Source organism: Myotis davidii, unplaced genomic scaffold (genome assembly GCF_000327345.1).
Source record: "Myotis davidii unplaced genomic scaffold, ASM32734v1 scaffold743, whole genome shotgun sequence".
Lineage (NCBI taxonomy): Eukaryota > Metazoa > Chordata > Mammalia > Chiroptera > Vespertilionidae > Myotis > Myotis davidii.
The window spans coordinates 1,801,221-1,814,367 of NW_006296221.1; positions in this window are offsets into that span (position 1 = coordinate 1,801,221).

The following is a 13,147-nucleotide window of genomic DNA, read 5'->3' on the forward strand; positions in this document are numbered from 1 at the left end:
GGCGGAGGGGTGCCCACCTTGCCCACCTTTGGGGAGAAAAAGTGAAGCTGTGGGAGTAGAGAAGCAGGAAGGTGAGGGCTGTGCCCTGGAGGTTTAGGGGTGGACCGGAGGACGCAGGCAACATCGCAGCGCTGATATCTTTGCTGTTGCCCTGAAGGGGAGCTTCCATGGGGGAGGAAGGGACTGTGTGCAGCAACCACACCCCTTACACTATCGCAGAGAACCATCTACAGTGCGCTTGTTCACATGCATTCTCCTCACGCGTGTTAGAGTGAAATAGAGAAAGAAGGTTTTGTGGCCCCTCATGTCACCCGCACACCCACGTGGGCCCCTGTTCTGGTGTCAGGTGGACAGCAAGGAGTCCTGCCCGCTTCCTGGTCCTCGTGTGACCTCCCTGTGGGTGAGCATCCTTCCTGTGAGGGATTTAGAGGACTGGCCAAGTGCAGGCACTAAGGTTTCTTCCCCATAACCTCACTCACCATGACACCCTGGGAATCCTCTTGAGCTTTCTCAGGGTACTCAGAGGGGTGGGGGCGGCGGGTGGGAGGCAGAGGGCTCTGTCTACCTCTTCGGTGGCCACAGAGAAGGGCACACTCTTACCTCCCTGTCTGTCCCCAGAGCCACGTTCCCTTTCCTGGGGGTAGGGGGGCAAGTCCCCCGGGGAATGGGCCAGGGCAGAGCATGGGGGGCAGTAACAGCTGCTGGAACCTTCCCAGGTAGCTGCCTGTAGAACTGAGGAATGGGCCTCTCAAATGAGCACACGGTGGAAAATTCAATTTCTGCTTGTTGCCTCCTGCAGCTCTCAACTGGCCGGCTGCAGAGGTAGAGCCAGGAAGAGCTATGGAAATGTCAGAAAGCAATTGACGCAGCTAAATCATGGCTGTCATCGCTGGGGCGTCCATACGTCCCGCTCTCGCTTTCCCGGCAGTCTTGGCTCAGGAACCCACTCCTGATGGAGGACGGGGTGGGGGGTGCAGGGGGAGCTGTGATTTCAGAGAGGCTGCCAGATGGCGGCGAGAGGCCCAGTGCACACATGTCACGCCGACTGACAGCGCTGAGAATCATGCAGACGGAGAAGGAGCCCGTTAGCTACAGTGGATGGCGCTTCTGCAATGCACTGAATGCCATGCGGAAAGTAATGCACCTTGGTAACTGACCGTGAACTCTTACTAAAGGTCTGATGTGCCGAGACCGGGGCGCAGTGATGGCTGGTACGGTCAGCATATCAGCATAATGTTCATTGCAACTACCTTTCCCTGGAACCAAATAAAGCGGTTGCTCTTTCAAGTTCGCTGACTTGGGCCAGATGAGTGAGGAATAGAAAAAGGACAAACGGCTTTGCCTGTGCACTTCTTGCTCCTGCTTGGTTTTCTCTGCCCGCTCCCACCAAGAAAACATTCTTCCTGCCCAGCCGGTGTGGCTCAGTGGTTGACCTATGGACCAGGAGTTCCTGGTCCGATTCCTGGTCAGGGGGCATGCCCGGGTTGAGGACCCGATTTCCAGGAGCGGGAGTGCAGGAGGCAGCCAATTAATGATTCTCTTTCATCAATGATGCTCCTATCTCTGTGTCCCTCTCTTTTCCTCTCTCTGAAATCAGTAAAAACATTAAAAAAAGAAAGAAAAGAAAACATTCTTCTTGTCCTTTAAATATTATGGAATCTACCCCCGCCTTCAAGAAGCCTTTCTGGATTTACCGAGCTCAGCTGGCCAATCCCCTTTTGTTAGCATTCACTTTTAAAAACCAGTTTCCCCTGTGAGACTTCCAGCTCTTTCTTTTATGAACTGCATGCCGTTGGGCAACCCTCAGAGCTGTTGGATGGATGGAATGAGTTAATATGCAAAGCACATAATACTGTACCTGGAGTAGGGGGAGGCTAATTTAATACACATTATATACCACGTATATTACATTTATATGTAATATAATAATAATAATACTTACAATTAATTCAACAAATATTCAGTGAGTGTCTGCCATGTGCCCAGCATGGTGCTGGCCGCTGGAAATGGAAGAGCAAATATGGTAAAATGCCCCCTGTTCCATTGATGTGTCACACACCTAGAACAGGAGCAGGAGGCACATGCCATGCGCCCTCACATAAAACGGAACAAAACTCTTCCTAAGCAGAGGTGGCGGGTGAGGCTCAGAGAGAGGTCTGGAGAAGAAAGAAGGAGCTCCCCAAGTCAGCCTGAGGGCTGGAGAGAATGGGAGGGCTTCCCGGAGGAAGTGAGCGTGTGCTGGACCCTGAAGGATAGTAGGATGGGGATGGGGGGTGGGGGAATGGGGCAGGCATCCCAGGTGCAGAGTGAGGGCAGGGAGCAAAGGTATTCATTCACCCATCTAGAGGGCCCACGGTGAGTGCCACTGTGTTCCAGGCACTGTGCCAGGCCCCGGAATTCAGAGGTAACCGACAGATCATGAAGGCTTTGCTGGAGTTAGGAAGAAGGGTGTATAAAGGAGGTGAAAATGCCTCCCTCACCCTGCTGACCCCCAGGAGTTGTGGAGAATAGTGGCACTAGGAGACCGAAAAGGTCATGACCTGGTCTTCGCTTTTCTGTCCCCTGTCGGCCCTGGTGGAGCGGGCAGCTTTAGAAATATCCAGATAGGCAGGAGCACGCTAGGGAACATGGAGTTTGGGCCTTTTGCACTAGGCGGGGCATGGCTCAGGGGAGGCTGCAGGACCCCAGGGGAGCCCCAGCCCTCAGTCTGCCCTCATATGACTTGGCTGTGGGGCAATGGTACAGAGGTAGGGGTGAGAGCAGGCGGCCGAGCAGGCCGAGATGGCATTCCCTGGCATCTGGACTGGGGGCTTCTTGCCCTCTGTAGTAGGAGAGCAGTCTCACAAAGCCAGGCTCTGTTGACAGGGAAAACATTTTCCTTAAATTCTGTTATTTCCCCGTTTACCATAGTCAGGCCAGCGAATGAGGGGGCGATAGCAGGAAGGAAGGCCCAGTCTGCTGAAGGGACTCTGGCCACCTGCCCAGGGCATACGTGGACAGACTGAGCCAGGAGGGAGCCATGCGTCTTCCTAGCTGGCCCTCAGCTAGGAGTGTGGAAGCCAAGGCAGCAGGAGAGGCCACGACCTCAGGCTTGGCCAGCCACCTGCATGGTTGGCAGTGGGAAGGCAGGGCTTGGCTTCTCGGTCATTCTTTCCTGTGCTGCATGGTGGGCCCAGAGGCTGCAGCAAGCCCTGGATGAGGAAACTTGGAAGGGAGTTGAGTGCAGTGAATCTACCAGGGCACAAGGGAGGCAGTCGAGGCCAGGAGCTGGACAGAGGACTGTTTTCTCACAGCATCGCCACTCCTGCCACTCCTCCCCACGCCCCACTGAGAACAGAGCCCTGATTCTGTCAGGTAGCAGGTGGAGCGCGAGGTGGGGAATGATGATTGACCTCAGCCTCTGGGGGTCGTCCCATCCTCCTTGCTAAATAGTTTATTTACCAGCCTCCCATGCAACTAGGGGTAGACCATGGTCCTAGTTTAGTGTGTATGAAATACAGGGGAAAGTCTGTTGGAGAAATTTTAAGAGAGGGAAAGAAGGGGAGAGAGAGAGAAAAAGAGGCTGAGTTGAGGAAGTTCTTTCTCACTACTCCGTGAGGCTGTGTCTCTACTTTCTGCCTTTGAACGCGGCTGCAATGCCTGGAGCTGCAGCAGCCATCTTGCTACCCTGCGGTCAGGGGCATGAAGATGAAAAGTCAGCTCCCTACAGGGGACAGTGGGAAAATAGAAGCTCAGTCCTTTGCAGCATTGTTGAGAAACTAAGCCAGCCTTCAGACCATCAACCTCCAGACCTTTTGTGAGCAAACCATAAATGTCCTGTCGTTTAATCTGACAACAAACAGTCGGTGTTTGATACTTGCCGCAGAGCACATTTTAGCTGATAGACATAGTGTGACTCAGGGCTTAGTCAGCAAAGCAGAAACTGCATCAATTGCCTTGAACAGAGATAGTCTAATATGGAACACTGTCTGAACAGAGTACTGAGTAGGCCAACAAGGAACACTGAGGTATCAAGTAGGTAGAACTGAGGGGAGTAGGAAGAGGCGAGGTTATTGGGAATTGGCATGGAGGGGGAGCTCTGCAGAACTGGCATCTGGCTGCATCTGGAAGGGTGGGAAAGACTGCAACAAGCTGCTGCTGCCTGCTGAGGCTCTTGCTGAGGCCATACAGATGGAGCAGAAGGAACGTGCTCCCCCCCTCCCCATTCCCCTCTCCCCACACACCCCGCCTTCCAGTTTCCCTGAGCCAACGAGTGTGGCAGAAGTCTCAACAGGTATGTTCTTGAGCCTAGGCCTCAGGAGATCCTGTGGCTCCCAACTCACCTTCTTAGAATTGCCCTGAGACCACCATGGCACAAAGCTCCGTGAGGAAACACCACATGGAGAATGATGCCCAGCCCAGAGGGCCCACTGCCCAGCCCACCTGCCAGCTGAGTATGGCTGCATCAGTGAGCCCAGGTGAGTCCAGCTAAAGAACTAACCAACGAACCAATCCACAGAATCATGGGAGCTAAATGTTGGGGTTTACCAGGCAGTAATCTGCAACTGAAAAGGTGTGCAATGCAGAGACCAGTCAAGGAAGGCAGGGCACCCAGCTACAGGATGGTGCTGGGCAGGCGGGAGGGGTTCAGGGGAGGGACAAGGGACAGGAATGAATGGCGAGAAAGAAGGGCCGGTGTCTCTGTTCTGACCTCTTATCACTAAGTCTTATCCAGACCACAGCCGGGAACGGGTTGCTTTGGCTTGGAAACGCGAACTTACTACATTCTCTCCTATGTTCTCACTTTCCTTCCTTGGCAGTATGGCTCCAAGCTGTATGCTGGGCCCTTTTCCTGCAATGCTGCTTGCTGGCCCCTCATTCGGTGAAATCTGTGCATCCTCACTCAAAAGACCTGGGAATTCCATACATTCTCAGCTTCTACAGCTGTGTCCTCAGAGCAGCCCTTGATCCTGGGCCAGATCCCCTCATATGCTTTCTCAAGATATGCTGAGTTTTCCTACGTAACCAGGAAAACTCATCTCAATGTGTAATTACATATTTATTTGGCTGTTTCACAGTCCAGACTCAGCAAGACCTAAGGAGCTGATGCACTGAGACTCTACAAAATGTGATGAGTAACATCAGAGCTTCCTAGTCCCTCACTTTTCCCACCAGTTTCTCTAGGCCAGTGGTCGGCAAGCTCATTAGTCAACAGAGCCAAATATCAACAGTACAACGATTGAAATTTCTTTTGAGAGCCAAATGTTTTAAACTTAAACTATATAGGTAGGTACATTGTTATGAACTTAATTAGGGTACTCCTAAGGCTTAGGAAGAGCCACACTCAAGGGGCCAAAGAGCCGCGTGTGGCTAGCGAGCCGCAGTTTGCCGACCACGGCTCTAGACCATTGGTTCTGCCAGTCTGGCCCCTGATGCGATCAGTGTCACTTGGGGTCATCTGGGAACTTGCCGGGGATGTGAATTCTCAGGGCCCGTCCCAGTCCTTCTGAATCGCCAACCCTGGAGATAGACCTCAGCTCTCTGGGATTTAATGAGCTGTCCCAGATTTTGATGACACTGAAGTTTGAGAACCGCTGGTCTCGGAGAACGGTGAGTTGGGGAGGGAGTAAGGAACGAGGAGACGGGACCTGGGAAAAAGACAACCCATGCCAGCTCCCTGCTCTGCTTGGTTTGGCCAAATCAGGGCATGGAGTCAGGAATGTCAGATTGGTTTGGAGAGGGTTGGTCTAAATGCATAGGAACTTTGCTGAGAGCGAGAGCAAGAACCATGCCCTAATTTAAAAGTGTGAAATAGGGCTTTAGTGGAATTAGGGAACTTCCCAGACTCACACAGCTAGGATGTGGCAGGGGCCCTACTTGACCTCGAGTCTATCTGTCTCCCAGGTCTGCTGGCCAGCCTGCGCAGTTGCCAGCCTCATCGTAATTCGGGAATGCATTTCACCCTTTTCTTAGCGAAGCAGCGAAGTGAGCATCTCTGCACAGAAGACCCCAGCACAGCAGTGTCTGAAGGTGAGAATGTGTCAGAAGCTTGTGGGCAGCTGGCGGCTCAGCTGTGGACTCTCCTGTTATGGCTGCAAGCCTCTTTTCTCCGAGTCCTTTGCTCCAAGCGCTGAGGGTGAGGCCTGGGGGATAAACAGCAGGCAGCAATGCATCTCCCCGAGTTTATTTACTAAAGCAACATTTTTTATTACCAGGACATGTTCGCAGGGAAAAATGACAGCCTACATTTTATGTCGCCATTGATCTTTAATCCCAGCCTGCCTCGAGGTTTCCTATAAAATCAGGGCTTCCTGGCCCCAAATGTGATTCCAGCACTGGAATGAATGACGGCCTGGGCTGCTCTTTTCTCATCTGAGAAGGCTGAAATTGCTTTGTGTAAATGGGTGGAAAATGCTGATATTTGGATTCTATAAATAGCTCGCTTCCTGAGCGAGCCAGCGCCGGGTTTCATCTGCGGGAGTCTCCTTGGAGTGTTTGGGGCCTTATCACTTTTATCCAGGGTGCGGCATACAAATGAGCCCGCCAATGTGTGCAGATTTGGAACATTTGGGCGCATCTGCGGGTCAGGAGGGAGGGATGCTGCTGGAAGCACAGGACTTGGCCCGCGAGAGCGGCGGGGGCTGGAGATGTGCACGAACCTTACTTTAGGGCAGAGAGAGAGCTGCACAGCCCCGCTCCCCACTTCCAATTGCAGCCTGTGCCTGCCTGCGTGGGAGAAGTTCTATCTATAGCACGCTATTTTTAGCCCCATCATCTGAAGAACCTGACAGCCAGTTAATGACTGGGACCCATCGTGTCTGCCGCGCTGTGCAATGCACTCGCCGGGAGCAGATGTGCGGAGGCTCAAGGTTGTTGCATCTGCAAATGCCCTTCCTTCCCTGGGAGGTGGGCTGTTTGAGGGGCCTCGCCTCCTACTTTCTGAAAACCCTCCTGTGGCAGGGAGGGGGCCTCTTGCTCATTTCTGGTGCAGTCAATGCCATCTTCCTAACTCAGGATCCCATTCCTAGACACTGTTAACACAGCCTGGACAGATGGAGGGGACCCGGAAGGCTGGGGTGAGAGCTGTGAAAGGAATCTCATTTCACCTTGGGGAGATCAGAAACCTGAGAAGAAGGCCAGTGAACAGCCAACCTGGCTAGAAAGCTGTAATTTTCCCCAAAGAGGGAAAACCCTGTTTCAGAGACTTCATGCGTTTCAGAAGCTGTAGTCTGTAGCGGCTCCAGGCCCTGAGTCTATAGATCAGGTGCCACATGCTCAGAGAGGACCAGTGACCTGCCCAGAACCACACAGCCTGCCTCTCCTGCTCCCACATCTTCTGCAACCCCTGCATCTAGCACCAAGTTACAAGCCAAAGGGCTGACTTGTACTCAGTGAATGAACACAGAGATATGTTCGTGTTTGTGCATGCATTTATTCATTCATTCTCTCACTCACCCTGCAGTCAGGGCCATGGTGGGCCAGCCGGCTGAGCACAAACAGATCAGACTCAGAGCAAGGAGTGGCATGGAAACACCAGCATCAGGGCCCCAGTCAGGGGCCTTAGGCACAGTGGTGGGTGGGATTGAGGGATAAAATGGCCGATGTGTCCAGTGAGGGCTCCCCTGTCAGGGCTGAAACTGCCTGTCAGGCCTCTTGGATAACATGGACACCTGGCACATATAGCAGGGAGCCTGTGCCAGGGCACCGTTCTGAGCATGTTACCCGAATCAGCTCTTCGATTAGGTTGTTAACTCCTTCATAGGCCTGGCCACTTGCTGGAAAATCCATCAGCTGATTCACGCTGTTCCAGAGCATCCTCCACTCAGCATTTCAGTTCTGGTAGCTGAAAACGCATTAGTGGCCCTTAGACATGCTCCCACACTTCTCTGAAAGGCCTCACTTCTTCTTTCTCTAATAAAAAAAGAATCTGACATTCCAGGGGGACAGAACTGGCCTGAGGACTGAGTGTCCAGCGCCTCACATGGTGCCCAGTCCAGAGCCACTCTCCCAAACTCATGTTGCTTGGGTCAAGTGCTGGGCTGGGTCTTTCTCCCCATCCCCAGCTGCCATGTCCACATTTTGGCCACCCCACCCCTACCTGTTCTCAGTCCCATGCGTGGACTTCTCCAGTACTGTGCTCACCTCTTTTGTTTGAAGGGCACGTTTTGGTTTGCAAAGAAAGCTCAGGAGTATTATCTCTTTTGATTCTTCCAGAAATCCTGGGAGGTGGCTATTCTTCACTTGAGAAAACTGAGGCTCAGAAAGACAGTGAACTTGCCAGTTTCTCTCCAATTTCTGTCTGCTGTTGCTGAGGTGTGGGAGGTGGCTCTGGACAGGGCTTTGCAATCTGACAGATTGGGGTTTGAAACCTGCCTCTTCTTCTCTGCTATGTAACTTTGGGCATTTCATCCTCCTGAGCCCCGCCTCTTGGTGGTCAGGAGAAGTAGATCAGATAGTGTGTCTGCAGTTCCCAAGACAGTGCCTGGCACTCAGTAGGTGGTCAGTAAGTTGCCGGGGTCCGACCCCAGCGGGTCCAGGGGTCCCCTAAGGTGTGGACGGAGTCGGCGAAGAAGGCATGACACGGAGACAGCGTGCAGTTGATCAGCAGCCTAGGCAGGATCCCTAGCCAAGTTCTAGTCAGGATCGCCAGCGAAGTTCTGGTTAGGCTCTCCAGCCAGGTTCTGCGGCCATGTTCTCTCGCTAGGTTCTCCAGGCAGGTTCGGGTTAGGTTCTCCAGCCAGGCTCGGACGCCAGGTTCTGTAGCCGGGTTCTCTTGCCAATTTCTGTAGTCAGGGTCAGTCCAGGATCTTTTGCCATGTTCTCTCCAGCGAAGTTCTAGGTTCTGTGTAGGTCCTGTCTGCTAAGGTCTGCCTGCCTGTTGGCTTGTTGCATCTGTATTTATACCAGTTGATTCTAATCCTATCAATCTCTATTCCACAGGTTAGGGCATTTCTTATCTCCATTCCAGGGAGTAAAGATTATGCAGCTTAAGCATGATTGTTCGTAGTTAAAGTGATTAATTACCCGCCTGGCAGTTAAGAGGTTTTATTCCCTCCCTAACTTCAGGGGAAAATCCCTACCTGGGGAAACAACCTTTCTCGGAGAGGTGACCTTGGACCGGCTCCCGGCAGTAAGTGACCACTCCCTTCTTCTTTTCTCCTTCCCCCCTTGCCATCTCTTCCATCATCTTGAAATTTTAACAAGCTTCTAAGAAACTAAAGGTCCTTCAACAGTAATCGCTGACAGTCATGTGGCAAGCACAGTTCCAAGCATTTGTTAACTCTCCTAGCCCTAGAGGTCTATACTATTTTCATGCCCATCCACAGATGAGGAAATTAAGGCACACGAAGACTAAATAATTTTATAGCTTAAAAATACTGATACCTGGGTTCTACCTGCAGAGATCAGCTTAATTGGTGTGCTCCACATTTAGCTTCATCATTTATGAACTCTGTAGCCTTGAGCAAGTCACTAATCACTGTGAGCCTCAGTTTCTTCATCTGTAACATGGGTATAATAATATGCTTACCTCATATGGTGGTTGTGAGGATTTAATGAGTTAATTCATGTTGAATACTTAGAATATTATCTGAGTATTAGTCATTATTATGTTATTCTTATTCAAACTATTTTTATGATGATCTTTGGAACACATCATTGGCTGAAACCTGCAACTAGAATATTTGCCTTGGACGAACCTTTCAGAGGAGATACTGTAGAAATGAAAAGAGAGGGGCCAGAACTTGATCTCGCTTCCCAAAGAAGTTGTAGAAACTGCTTTAGTATTAGCTTGGTAATAAACGTCTGTGCAGATGTCAGGACTCAGTCTGGAACTTTCAATGCAACCTGGTGGGAAATTTGTGGAGTAGAGACCTTTGACCTCTGGTTCAGAAGTTTTTATTCCATTTTAGGGCCATGCACCCCTTAGGAGTCTGGGGAGCCTCTACATACCACTGAAGGATAATGGTTCTAAATCATAAAACAAAATACTAGTATTGCAGAGGAAAGGAGTTGCATTGAAAAACTGTTACCAAAATATCAGTTAACAAACTTACCATAGTAACATATACACTCCTTTATTGACACCTTAAATAGCAAGGTCTGAGCAGTGGGCAGTGACCAACATAAAAGATATTTTAGGATACTTGCCAACAATTGTGATGTGATATAAAAAAAACCTATCTGTGATTTCTTTAGTGACAATGTCACAAGCACTCTTATACTACTGTGGTTTCTGCCTCATTCATAATTAAAGAGAATACATTCAGTACAATGTTAATGAAAATAAAGATGTTATTTTTCTTACGTTCTCAGACCTTTTTTAATTCCTTGATCCTCAGGTTGAAAAACCCTATTGGGAGGCTGCTAATGGCTACCCAGCTAATCATTGTGCTTAGTTAGGTCAGACTGTGATGCCACACAAAGGAAAGGAAAGGTGCCAAAGAAAATTTTTTTCCAGTTACTATTGCTATATGACAAAACGTATTGGCTTAGAACAATGATTTATGGATTTCCTCATGTTTCTGTCTGTTACTTGGTTTGACCAGGGCTCAGCAGGCGATTTTCTGCTGGTCTCACTTGGTTTTTGTTTTGTTTTGTTTTCTTGTGGGGTTTTACATGTGTCTGCATTTACTTGGGGAGCATGGCTACACCTGGAGCTTCCAAGTTGTTCTCTCATCCTATGTATTAATCTTCTCTGGCTGCCAGAACAAGATACTATAGACAGAGTGGCTTAAACACAGAAATTTATTTCCTCACACTCTTGGAGAATGGGAAGTCCAAGAAGTTTCTGGCAGCATGTGGGGGTGGGGCCCAGGTGGCAGTAATTTTTAAAGTTCCCCAGAGGAGTCCAGTGTGTAGCTAAGGGAGAGCCAGTGACCTGGTCACAGAGGCAGATACAAGATTATTCCAATCCAGTGTTGCTAGAACAGGCAAGTGATGGATGGTGCGTGCATTATATCTCAGTAAATCTGGTCAAAACAAACAAATGGACGGGCAAGGATGGGAGTTACAGGATCCCAGGGAGAGCAGCCAGATTCTGACTCTGGGTGGGGATGGGGCTCAGCCAGGGCTCCCTCCAGGGAAAGTATCCTCTCTGCCTAGACATCAGCAGTAGCCAGGCATGTTGAGATAATGAAAGGAGTCTGGATGGCTTGGCGTTTTCATGTGAGGGCTCTATTTCTAGCTTGTAGACAGCCACCTTCTTGCTCTGTGCTCACTTGGCCTTTCCTTGGTGCACATGCATGGAGAGAGAGCTCTGGTCTCTTCCATTTTTTGGTTAGGGCACCAATCCTATCAGATCAGGGCCCCACCCTTGTGACCTCATTTAGCTTTATTTATTTCCCCAAAAGCCCTATTTCCAAGTACAATCGCACTGGAGATTAGGGCATCAACATGTGTTTTGGAGGGCAGGCAATTCAGTTCATAGCATCCTTCCAGGCTTCTCTCCATGGGCAAGCTCTGATCATCCTTCAGCTGGCCTGTGCTTCCTTGCAACATGACATCTGGGCTCCAGAGAGACAAAGTAGAACCTTTCAGTCCTCTTCAGGCCTGGCCTTGGACATTCAGAAAATAGCTTCCACAAACTTCTACTGATCAAAACAAGTCACAGGCCAGTCCAGGTCCCAGAGGAGAGAAGACAGACCCACCTCCTGATGTGAGGAGCAGCCCGTCGGGGGCAGGGGAGGGGTTTATTGGGGGCTGTATCTGGAGTATGTTCACCACGGAGACTTACCAGGACTGGTGACTGCTCAGACCCAGGGAGGAGGGAAGGGGTGAGTCCAAGCTGCCCCGGAAGTTCTCTGGTTCAGACGTGCTTTTTTTGTTTCCACATGAGACATCTTCTCCCAGAGCGCCCAACAGGATCCAACAGAACCACCAAAAGCTATTCCTGAGCGTGAACAGTGTTAATCTAAATGAAAAAACATGCCAATTTATTAATACTCATTAACAGACTTAATTATGCAGTGTGTCCTATACTGTCAATAATGTAAGGAGTTGTTACTTCACAAATGAGAACTAAGGGAGCACTTCTCCTTTCATTATCTCAACATGCCTGGCTACTGCTGATGTCTAGGCAGAGAGGATGCTCTCCCTGGAGGGAGCCCTGGCTGAGGCCGCCCCCTCCCCCACCCGCCCCCGAGTCAGAATCTGGCTGCTCTCCCTGGGATCCTGTAACTCCCATCCATGCCAGTCCGTTTGTTTTGACCAGATTTATTGAGATATAATGCACGCACCATCCATCACTTGCCGCTCTCCCTGGAGGGAGCCCTGGCTGAGGCCGCCCCCTCCCCCACCCGCCCCCGAGTCAGAATCTGGCTGCTCTCCCTGGGATCCTAAAAAAAACCTTGCCCGTCCGTTTGTTTTGACCAGATTTATTGAGATATAATGCACGCACCATCCATCACTTGCCTGTTCTAGCAACACTGGACTGGAATAATCTTGTATCTGCCTCTGTGACCAGGTCACTGGCTCTCCCTTAGCTACACACTGGACTCCTCTGGGGAACTTTAAAAATTACTGCCACCTGGGCCCCACCCCCAAGAGATTCTGATTTAATGGGTCTGGATGGCTTGGCATGTTTAAAGGCTCCCCAAGTGAAGTGATCTTAATGTTCAGCCACGGTCACTTTCCAGGTGGGGACTGTCTTACTGGTATACAGTAGGTGCTTAATATAAAAAGAGCAAGTGAATGAATGTCCTGCTTTCCTACACCTCCTTAGGCTCCACTCCTGCTGCTGAAGATATGGAGGATATTGTTTTGTGTGCGTTTGTAGATGAGTTGGTAAAAATGAAAGGCTTTTTTTTTTTTTTGCGGGAGGAGGGGGGCGTCTTTCTCTCCCTCAGGAAGGAAATAGAGCTTGGAAACTTGGAATCTTGGAAGTGAGTGTTTGTTACCCTTAGGACAGAAGGGAAAGGCCTCTGTGTTTGAAAGCTTAGATTAGGAGCCAAGTGCTAGCGGAGGGATTGGGGTGGGCGGGTCTGGGTGGTGAGGGCGGGGGCTCTGAGGGATAATGAAAGCTAACAGGTATGCAGCACTCACTTTGTGTTAGGCACTGGGCCGAGGGCTTTGTATTAACTCCCTTGTTTTTCGCTCTGACCCAACTTCATGAGGAAGAGCCAATGGCTGCTTTCATTTTATCGATGAGGAGACTGAGACGCTGAGCGGT